The sequence below is a fragment of the Alexandromys fortis genome, unplaced genomic scaffold, assembly GCF_014885135.2.
Source record: "Alexandromys fortis isolate MF-2015 unplaced genomic scaffold, M_Fortis_MF-2015_v1.1 scaffold_37, whole genome shotgun sequence".
Classification (NCBI taxonomy): domain Eukaryota; kingdom Metazoa; phylum Chordata; class Mammalia; order Rodentia; family Cricetidae; genus Alexandromys; species Alexandromys fortis.
Window position 1 is genome coordinate 6,987,704 of NW_026067914.1, and position 12,084 is coordinate 6,999,787.

Below are 12,084 nucleotides of genomic sequence, written 5' to 3' on the forward strand. Positions count from 1 at the left end.
CATCATCAGGTCTTATCTTGAAATATATATATATATATATATATATATATATATATATATATATATATTTAAATTGGAAAATCCAAAAGTCAAAAAAAAGTAACATATCAAAACTAAACCAAGAGTTAATAAACAATTCAAACAACTATAACAAGGAAAAAGACATTAATTTATCAAAATTTCCCAGCTATGGGGCTGGAGAGATGGCTCAGGAGTTAAGAGTGCATACTGCTCTGTCAGAGGACCCAAATTTAGTTCCCAGCACCCATGTCAGGCAGCGCTCAACTACCTGTAACTCCAGCTCTAGGAGGGTCTATCTGGAGGGCAGTGGCACATGCCAAAAAGCGTAACTTTTTTAAAAATTATTTTTATGCTCCTAATTAAAAGAAGTTCAAGCTGAGACAGATTCGCTAGTGAATTTTACAAGACTGTCAAAGAAGAATTAGCGTCAGTTGTGTCGGTTAACGCACATCAGCAATAATCTCAGACACACAATGTGTGGGTGTTGCACGAAGGACAAGGATCAAAGCTTCCCTCTATTCTGCTCTCCCTGCGTCCTCCACCGTCCCTTTCTTTAGTTGTCTGAGTCCAAATCTGCTTGCCTGAAGGCTGTTTTGCCAATCTGCCTACTGTATCTCTCAGTGAATACTTTGTTTCTGTCCCTAACCAAGGGCTTTGTTCTCTCTTCTTCTGCATGGCCGGACAACAGCACCATCACACGGGGACAAATGAGGGTTACTTCACAGAGTTTTACAAGGGATTAAACCTGGAGAGAGGTCAGGAAGGAAAGCATATGGGGTTCCCAATCCAGGAAAGTTGAGTACATTTGTGTGGTGAAGTCTCATACTGTAGAATTGGAGACGACAAGGTAGCTGATCTCGGCGTCCTCTGAAACTTAAGGGAGCAGGGCCCTGTTAGAGTTGCTGTGTATGAAGAAAGATTATCTTAAGGTGGGGGAGGAGTAAAGGGTTTGAGGGGAGATAGGTGAATCCAATGAGGAAGGCCCTCAAGCTTAGCAGCTGACACATATAATAGTCAAACACTCCCAAGCAATATCTGAAAGCTGCAGTCAGTAGATACCCATAAGGCCTCATGTTACTTTCTGCTGGCTGAGTGGATGCACCTGAGTCTACTGCCAGTCATCGCAGCCCTGCCGTTACTGCCTGCTTCTCAGGCCACAGCCCAGTGGAACTTTTACTTTACATCCAGTCAGATCCACCTCCTTCTGCCACCACCAAATGTAGTTTTCAACTAAATCTCAATTGTTATATTTATCAATAAGACTCGGGAGTCAGAGGCTAGGGTGAAAACCTGCTAGCTCAAAGAGGCTGAGAAGCAACTAGCGGACCTTCCATCTTTGCTGAAATCTCAGAGTGTCCTGCCAATCCGCCAAACCAAAAAAGATCAGCACACTCAAAGCCCCTCACTCCTACCTCCTGAGCATCCCTCTGCGCACTTTCTGTCAAGCAATTGCCGGCTCTGCCTCCTGACCCAATGTTGATTTTATTTAATTAACACAAATGCACACACACCATGATCAAATGCACCATTTCTCCCACTTTGTCTAAATAAAAAGGGAAGGTTTTAACTCTAAAACAGTAAAACTATATACAATAAGAACTATTATCAGGTAAGAATTATATTCACGGAGAGATGGCTCAGAGGTTAAGAGCACTAGTTGCTCTTCCAGAGGTCCTGAGTTCAATTATCAGAAGCCACATGGTGGCTCACAACCATCTATAAGATCTGGCGCCCTCTCCTGGCGTGCAAGCATTCTTGCAGGCAGAACACTGTTAAATAAATCGATCAATTAATAAAGAAACACTCAATTCTTTAAGAAAAAAAATTCACAATGTTCAATCCATTTGTATTTGGCAAATTTGGAGAAAGTACTCCATTATCTCGCCTATTTTGGTGAAGTCCCAAGTTTTATTCCTAAACCACTTTCTATTATAACTTGTATTACCAACCTAAAAATATCTTTTTAGACCTTAAAACATTTTCTTGATAATTTAAGTTTTTATGTCTCTCAGTCTTATAAGCTTTACATCTTTTGTGTAAGTCTTTGGTAACAATGAAATCTGTAAAACTACAAATATCTAGTTTCCAACCCCATCAGAGACCCGAGAAGGATATATTACCTGGGTAAACAGGAAGTGCAGAACAAGCAACTTCCAAAGCTACAGAAATGACAGAGGCAGCAGGCTGTCTAGACCACCACCCCAGGTTGCAACACTGAAGCATCCCTCTTTAACCTACAGGCCGAGAATATCTGACAGACTTTTCTGTGAAGCAGGAATTTTAAAGGACTTGCCTACCTTGTCTTGGTCAAGTTCAGCAATCCACTTCCTTTGTGTCCTGATTGTCCAATTTGGACAGCATACTGTCAGCAGTTAAGGCAAGGGGCCATTTCTTGCCCAGTGTCTAGCTTTGCCACATGGAAAGCAACTCCATATGGAAGTTCTTCAATGCCCATCATCTTCTGTGAAGGAGACTAGTGCTGCCAGGAGAAGTATCTCATTGTCATGAAAAGCCTTATGTTATTAAAACATCTTAAATGACATATTCTGTAGTTCTCTGAAGTGTTTGAAGACCACCCATCTATCTAAAATATATCTGTTTAACCTTGAAAACATACCTAACATTACTACAAGTTTGATTGTTATAGATGACTAACTACTAACCTCCATTTTTTTATTATCCTAAATAGTTTGTATTAATAGCTTTCAAGGACTAGAACTTTACATTTTAAAATGAGTTGCACCTTAAATGAGAGTAGAAACATATATACAGTGTATATACACACACATATTATATATACAAAATAACCTTGAATTTGTATCAATATACAAAAATCCATACCAATGTAAATATTTGAGACTAATGGTTACTTTTTTGTTTAAAAATAGACTTAATAATCTATCCTTTTACTTTATCATTCTTATATCCTGTTTTTTCATTAGATAGGAGAAAAGGAATAGAGGAAAGAAAAAGAAAGGGAGAAAGAAAGGAAAAGACAGAAAAAGAAAGAAAAGAAAAGAAAGGAGGAAAGAATGAGACAAAGAGACAAAGAAATGCCTTAATACCTCCTTTGTTTAGTTTCCTCCCCAACCATGACCAATAACAACTTGAAACTAACCCCCCCCCAAAAAAATAATGACAAGCATCTATAGTTCACCAAATGACCAAAACCTCCCATCCCACCTTTTGGGAATGTGGGTATTGTGTTCCTAAAATTACTCCCTGTTGTCTGGGAGTGACAGCGTCTTTAGGGAACCCTGAGAAAATTGGAATAAACGGCCAAGTTCTGGGAGAGCTAGTTGTATCATTTCTTGTCCAGTTTCTGGATGATGGGTGCAGGACTTAACTGAAGTCAACATAGTGGAATGTGAGGTTGGGAATCACAGCTAGCAGCTTTGAAGTTGTTTGAGAAGGTTGCAGTCTGAAACTGATATTTGAGTGGTGTTTGTCAGCTTAATGGCGTTACTAGAGTCCAGGTGGATTTGCCATTGCAGGGACCCATCATATTTTTGGAGACCTCAAAGGTCGCTGTTAGGAATGGTCACAGTTCACTGAGGAAAACGTAAACATTTTAAATGCCGTATATTGCAGATCCCTGAAAGGTTAAAGGATCACAAACTATTAAGTACATCTGAGGTACACAAACTTAGTTCCTAATTACCTGCCTCAGACTCAAATCTGAAAACACGTAGAGGAAGCTTTTTCTAGAATTAGGAGGTTCCCCAACTGGGTTCTGATTTTGCCCTCTCCAAGAATGAGCTGAGCAGACAATAAAGTCTACAACTTGGTACGAATAACTTTAAAATGGGATTTAAAAAACAAATCAAAACAAAACAAAAAACAAAAACAAACAACAACAACAAAAAAAAAAAACCTTAAAACAGGTTGCCATCCTGCAGATTTAAATAAAAGCGGCTTGAACGCTCAATAGCAGTGGGCTGATCTTGGTAGCAGCAGGATGCTTTAAAGAGCCATTACAGGACTGTAAAATGTTGCAGCTCCAGGGAATCTTAGAATTCACAAGCTCTCCCCAGGGCTGAGAGATTCCAGATGCCAGCCAAGAGCAGTCCCTTGAGAAAATCTACAGGTCTGAACATGGTTACTGCTCTCCCAGGCTCCCTTGTATGATAGTCGGTGGTTTGTAGACGTGTCTGTAGCTAGTCCTTCCTTCTGTGCCTCTCAGAACACTATGCATTCTAACCCTAGTGTAACTTCCAGAGCCAAGTCCTGTCCACATCTATCCACGCGTTTGCTCTTTCCCTCAGCTGGGGCTCTAGGTCTTTGTGAGGTGGTGTTGTTGTCGTTTTATTGTTTTCGGGGGTGTTTTTTCTTTGAAGTGGGGAAAGGTGAACGGTGCTTCCTTATTGATAGGTGAGCGGGAGAAAGCAGAGCAGAGAGCCTTCTTTTCTAGAAGCGAAAAGATTGCTTCTCTCATGACATGTGGTCTCAAACTTTTCGCTGGATATTTCCTCCGCTACCTCACAGGGAGTTGAAAAATTGCCCCCTCCCCCCGCCGCTGAGTCTCCAGCTCGGGCTGGGCCGCGCTGTTCCTATTCTGATATTTGCAGAGTCCAGCATTGCCCTGTTTTCCTTGGCTGCTCCGAGAACATGTTCCTGAGACCAGGTGGATGAATGATGAATAGACTCCAGTGTTCTGGGGGAAGGTAAGGAGCCAGGAAATGTCTGATCATTGACAGGCCGCCAGCAGAAAAGCTACTGTGTTTAACACACGGGGATGCGGCACCGCAGCTCAGTGTCTCCAGTGTCCCCTGCCTGATAAAACAGACTTACCTCCAATTGCCTACACTGCACCTTAAACCTTGGGATAGATGACTGTTTCTTACATGAAATGGGGGTGTGAGGGTGTCCCAAACCTCTGTGTTTTTTACAGCTGCCTGAACAATAAGCCTAGCAAGTTTTCCGAGTGGACGGTGAGCTAAGCTCTAAGCAGGCATGACTGCATTTGGAGCAAAGATCAAATCGCCAGGAGTCAGGGAGACGGTGGCATTTTATCTGAGAAGGTTCTCCTGACCCTACAACTGCCAAGGCTTCCTTCTAAGATCCTTAAACTCCAAACTCCGGTGGGTTTTCCACCGTTCTTCCAGATTTTCAAGCCTCGTACCTGGTTTCAGACAAAATTTCAGAGAGAGGCTGAGCAGTAGTGGGGCACGCCTTTAATCCCAGCACGCGGGATGCAGCAGAAGGAGGATCTTGGTGGATTTGAGGTCAGCCTGTTCTACAAAGCTAGTTCCAAGACAGCCAGGACTGTTACACAGAGAAACCCTGTCTCAAACTTGGGAGAGGAAATAGGTTCTCTAGGTCCAATTTCAGCCAAATCAGAGAGGAGGCAGCTAGGTGGCTCGTCCCTCGCTTTTCCATGGCCCCTAGTATAACTTTGTTATCACAGGCATTTATTTCTATCTTGCCCTATACAGCATTCATGTGATTGGATGACATATAAAAGCATTAAATTGTGTTCATCTTCATCATATGAGCCATCAATAAGCACCCTCCTTCTTCCTGTAGATCATTTCTGGAATTTTTGTTGTAGTTTAGCCGCAGTGAGTATAAACCCCAACCAAACCCAAGTGGAAGTATATTGATAGGGAATGCAAAGAGGGGGTCGTGGGAGCCTGGCTCTGAAAGGGAAGAGAGAGCAGGTGACGGGGCAGAGCTTGCATTTGAAGGGGCTTTAGCGCATGCGTACAGAGGCTTACGCAGGCACGCAGCGAATGCATAAAGATTACATAGTGATATATGGCGGTAGGCCCCTGGGCTGACTAAGTATTTGCTTGAATACTGACAACACAAGCGTGACCGTAAGACCCTGAGGCTGGCTAGGTAGGTATTCGCCTGAGTACCGACAAACGCATCCTGCCAGGTGACGGGAGTGGGGGGCAGGCGAGCATAAGGCCTGAATGCTAACATTCCTCCCTTTTTGTTTGTTATAAAAAGGGGAGGAGTTAGAAAGAGGTAGCAGGTGAGGCAAGATGAGGGCATCAAGTTCGCGAGACTGCTTCTTGCTCACCTGGGGGCATCGGAATCTTGGGGGAACCTGAGAGAACTGGGGTGCTGGCCATGTTCTGGAGGAGCTGGTTGCCTCACCACCACTGGCCAGCCTCTGTGGAAACATCCGGCACCATTTGGACCTGGTGCTGTTCGAGGTGGATCCAAGTCGACTCCCTGGAACTTACAAGGATTCTTTGAGTTTGTGGAAAGATAAGTTTTAGACACACACACACACACACACACACACACACACACACACACACACAAAACACCAACCAAAGGGAATTTAAAATCCTCAGCTTATGGCTATGATAATATTGTGGTATAGTTTAATGGGGGCTCATTGGAACAGAAAAGAGTGACAGGGACCCCAGTGAGCATCCAGTAAGCACCCAGTAGGCAGAACACCTTCCCTTCTGAGGGACAAACAAGTCCCTAGGTCGCCCCACACTCCCGTATCAGACAGGGGCCTTGTATACCCCTAGGCTTCTGTTCAGTCAAGGCGGAAGAGTGAAGAAAACACAGAAGGAGATAAAACGGACTCACATTTAAGTTGCTTGTCCAGATAGCACATTGTCTTAAATAGCTCCCGAAGTGGCCTTGCCTTTCACTGTGGTTCTGGGAGGATTGTTTTCTTTTTATCAGGGTTTTTTTTTTTTTTTTTTTTTTTGCCTTTTAAACAACATTTAGGGATTTTTTTTTTGTTGTTGTTGTTTTTTGTTTTTTTGGGACAAGGTTTCTTTGTGTGGCTCTGGCCAAAATATTTATGTGTCCATGTGCCAAAAGACTTTAGGTATCTTTTCCTTTCTTCCTTTCTCCTTCCTTCCTTCCTTCCTTCCTTCCTTCCTTCCTCCCTTCCTCCCTCCTTCCCTCCTTCTCTCCCTCCCTTCCTCTTTCCTTCATCTTCCTTTTTGATTTTTTTTTTTTCAGAGAAGATTGTCTGGGTAGCCCTGGCTGTCCTAGAACACGCTTTGTACACCAGGCAGGCCTCGAACTCATGGAAATCCTGCCTCTGCCTTCCAAGTGCTGGAATTATAGGTGTGAACCACCATTCCCAGCTGAATGTCCTTTTCTGTCAATCTCTGCCTGTTCCTTTTCAGTGGAGAAGACCTCAGGTCGGATTTTCTCAACTTAATTGAAAGCCAGCAAGTCCTAGTAATTCTCCTGTCTCCATCACCTGTCCCCTTATGTAGGTACCAGGACAGGAGCGCCAGTTCTCACAGTCACACGGCAAGTGTTCTCAGCCTCTGAGCCTTTGGTTGTGAGACAAGGTCTTGTGTATGGGAATCACACTCAGGACTTTGTGCCCACTGAGCTAGCTACATCCAGCCTTTGTGGCACCGTTCTTAGAAAGCTGGGGTGGAGACTGTTCGGTTCTGTAACTCCTGGGGTGCCCTAAAGCTGACCTAGGCAGAGTCTGTACTCCCAAGTTTCATGAGATTGTTGCACAGCAGGTGTGTTCAGAGAAGTTATCGTGGTCAGAGCAAAGGTGGGAGTAGGAGCGGACAACCTGGTCCAGTCTACCAGATTTAGCAGACCACTTTTTAAACAGTCCTGTAGAGGGCGCAGTTTCCTCGTCCCTAAGCGTCCACAGGTCGTTTGTTCTGAAGACATCCCAAGGAGTATTCAAAACCCCGAGGACAGTGTGGAAGCAAGGGATCTTCGGCCAGCAGGGCAGCACGCAGGAATCTGAAGCAGGTGGATGGTCTACAAGTTTCAGGCTAACTGGTCTACATGGTACATTCCAGGCCGTGCAGGGCTACACAGTAAGATCCTGTTGAAGAAATGGAGGGGCGGGGAGGGGACGGAGAAGGAGGAGAAGAAAGAAGACAGGAGCACCGTCAACCTTGAGGAGCTCCTAGCCCACCCGAGAGGATGAAAGGACTTATTCTAAATATTGAGATGTCTGTAAGTGGATAGGACCAGGCTCGGGCTGCACAGCTAGGGGGAGCTTCAGAATACAGAAATCTAGCTCTGCAACATCCCTAAGGAAGCTGTCACAAGCCGAGTTGACGCTAAGAACGGATTTGGATTTGCCGCGTAGCATATTTGGGGAGGAGCTATGACAAGACAAGCAGAGACAGAAAGTGGCGAGGGCTTGTGACGTCTCTTTGCTGCTGTTTATTTGGCTGGTTGGTTGGTTCTGAGGAGAAACTGTCTCAGGTAGTCCAGACTGGCTGGAACTCACTATGTAGCCAAGAGACCTTCAGCTCCTGTTTCCATACCTTAATCTCCAATGTTAAGGTGTACCGAGTATGAGTGTCTACACTAAGGCGCTTGCTTTTTATTTAAACCCAAATTATTTTAACTGCTCACTATAAAATGGCTAATATTATGGGACTGTCATTTTTTTATCTTTTATTAAAACAGATTTTTTTTAATACAATGTAGTTTGGTTGTTTCCCCCTCCAGCTACTCCTTCCACATCCTCCCCACCTCTCACCCACCCAAATTCACACTCTTTTTTTTTTTTTGTGCTCTCCCACTAGGAAACAAACAGGCTTCTAAAAAGAAGAAAAAGTAAAAGAAAGAAAGGAAAGAAAGGGAAAAAGAAGATAAAATAAAAGCAAACAAACTAGACTAGGACAAAATAAAAAAACAGAAAAGAAAAAGAGTCAAAAAACAAAACAAAGCAAAAAAATACAGACACATATAGATACAGAGACACACATTTGTGCACATGAAAATGCCACAAAAAAAACCCATAAAAGAAAACCATAATAGATAAGCAAAAAACCTATGGGGGAAAACCCAAAGCATTATGGGGGGAAAAACCCTCCAAAAATGCCACTGAACTTGTTTTTTTGTTGGCTGTCTATTGCTGGGCATGGGGCCTGCTGTAAGTGTGGTTTGTACACCCAGTGAGACTGTCTGTCACCCCTTGAAAAAGGTATGTTGGAATAGTGCAATAGCTTCTTAATTTACTTATTGTTAAGACTAGATGATAATCTCCGTGGATCAGAAGTTAAAGTTAGAAAGAGGCATGCACAGAAAACTCTTAAAAATGCCTCTCTAACTACCCGGTTTCCCTTTCTGTGAACAACCAGTGCCACGATGCCCTTTGAGTCTATCCAAAAAAGGTTCCATTCATATCCAAAGAGATAGGTATAACTGCCACGAGGAGTCCAAGTTCAAGGCCAGACTGAACTACATAGTAAGTTCATAACCAGCCTGGATTGCACAGTGAGACACTGTGTTAGAGAAAGGATTGCACAGGTGATGTGGGAGTGTCATATATCAATCTGTTGATTTCATTGCTTGGCCTCATAGCTTACAACATAGGTGGGTGGAGTAAACAGAATAGGATGCTGGGAGGAAGAGGAAGTGAGCTCAGACCCGACAGCTCTGCTCTCTGGAGCAGAGACGCCATGCTCAGCTCTCCGGGGTAGATACGATAGCTCTGCGCTCTGAGGCAGACACATGAAGCTCAGACCCAGGATGGACATAGGCTAGAATCTTCCCGGTAAGCACACCTTGGGGTGCTTACACACATTATTAGAAATGGGCTAAATTAATATGTGAGAATTAGCCTAGAAGAGGCTAGATAGAAATGGGCCAAGCAGTCTTTAAATGAATACAGTTTGTGTGTTGTTATTTCGGGCATGAGCTAGCAGGCGGCCTGGGTGCTGGGGACGCAGCCCCGCTGCTCCTATTTCAACACACAGGTGGGCAGAATTTGAAGCTGGATTGTCTGACTCCTTTAGCCACCGGACTGCACAGCTGCTACCTGGAATGTTTCTGCATTCTTTTTTATGGCTCTATAGTATCCAATTAAATGGTTACCCTGTAATATACTTGCCTCACTTCTATTAGTGAACATTTATGGTACCTTTCTTTCTTTCTTTCTTTCTTTCTTTCTTTCTCTCTTTCTTTCTTCCTTCCTTTTCCTTCTTTCTTTTTTGGTTTTAGGGGAGCAGAGAAAAATATAGAGCTCAATAAATATCAATTAAAAAAACCAAATCTCTGGACTTGAAATCCCACCAGTTTCTGCCCTGGAAAGCTTTACTCTGAAAAGTTCCACTCCCTTCCCCAAGAAACTCTATATAAGCCCTCCCTTCTGCTCAGTTCTCTGCTGTTTCTTGCCCCAGCAGAAACAGCCATCTTCCTGTTTGTTTTCCCTCCCAATAAATTTCTTGGGTGAGGTTTGTTGTGCCCTGCATGTAATGTTACAGCTCCGAAGGAAAAGCATCCTGGTAGTTGGAAGCCAAGGAATACTTGTAAGTGTTACAGCTTTGAAGGGGAAGATATCCCAACAGAAGTGTTACAGTTCTGTTCGGATGGGGGACAGTTTCCCCAGCAAAGTGTTACTGGTTTTGCTCTGGGAAAGGGTTCCCTAATGCAAGAGTAACAACTTTGCTCCAGCAGGGGAGGGTATCCTTAGCTAGGTTGTTACAGATCTGCTCAGGAGAAGTGGAACAGCTCTGCCCAACTTCCCCAGAGTGCCACAACTCTGATCCAGCAAGACAAAATGTTACAGCTCTGCTCTGCTCCAGTGAAAAGTCACTGAAGCTCTGCTCCACTCTGCAAAAGAAAATCATTACAATAAACCTCACTCAAGGGATTTATTGGGAGAGAGGAATCCAGGATGGAAAAAGGGAGCCCCAAACTGAATAGTACAGGGCTTATATAGGGTTTCTTATTGGCAGGACTTTCCAGGGTGAGATTTTCAGTGTGGGGATTGGTAGAATCTCAATTCCTGAGTTTAGGACCAACTCACAGACTGGTTGGTTTTCATGCTCAGGGATTGGTTAGATTTCAAGTCCAGAGTTGGTTAGGAGCAGAGTGTGTTTTCCCTGGCTCTTGGAGCTAGAGTGTTCTTTCACTGGCTCTTTTTACCCTACAGTGTTGTGTGACTTTGTGGTATCCCTTGGCTCCCAGCTGCCAGGATACCATTCTATCCGAGCTGAGCTGTAATGCTTACACTCAAGACAAATGTTAATAGGGACTGTAGAATTGCCATCCCCCTGCCTCTTCCATTTATCCTTACATCCATGGCCAGTGAGAACCCCTGCTGGGATCCTTGCGGTGGATTTACTTAGTGTAACACTCAGTGGCTAGTGTTGGTCTTGTGAAGGAAACCAAGAACATACTGTTCTTAAGAACCTTCTGGACTAGACAGGCTGACATGGGACACAATGGACCACTGGGCAACCTTTATTTAATGAATAAAGCAAACAAGCCATTGACTTGAAGAAGCCAATATACAATAAGGAGACTCATTAGGTTTCTAATCATGTGCTGGCTTAGGTTGTATATTTTGTGAGTGTAAAACTAAGTAAATAAGCTGAGTGTGATGGTCCTGCATTGGAGTCTAAGCTACTGCAGAAGTTGGTGGCTGAGGATTGCTTGAACCAAGGAGAACAGGACAGAAAACATTTTTAAAAAAATAAAAATTTCCATTAGTTGTCCTGTATTGATGCCTGTCATGAATAAGAAGGTAGATACATGTAGTTAGCATAACAAGTAATGTTTTATTATGCTGAGGATCATCACACTGGGTCTCCCCCTCTAAATTCCTAGATCCTAAGTATATCTTCCCCCTGAGGCTGCTCACCTGGGAGACATATCTTAGCTGAAGGTCAGGTCCTGTCTCTACTAGAAGTCTCTTATTCTAGGGTGAGAATTCTGGGGGAGACTCCCCAGCCACAGGGCCGATCAAGGTGGTGTCTCTCCAGATATGCAGAGCATAGCGTTGCTCTTGGTCTTTGCTTATATACTGTCCAGTGGGTGTCATGGGTTCTAGGACTCTGGTTATCTTGAATGAGCAATGTCACTGAGTTCTGGTAATCAGGTGCAGCCTTGGGTGTAGTGGTACCCCTGGCTAGGCTATTTTTATTTGACTAAAAGGCATTTTTTCCCACTGTGTTTATTACAATATCTCAAGATGAAGAAGAAGCCAAATGCTGCTGTTGCTGCTGCTGCAGTTGCTTCTTCTTCTTCTTCTTCTTCTTCTTCTTCTTCTTCTTCTTCTTCTTCTTCTTCTTCTTCTTCTTCTCCTTCTCCTTCTCCTTCTCCTTCTCCTTCTCCTTCTCCTTCTCCTTCTCCTTCTCCTTC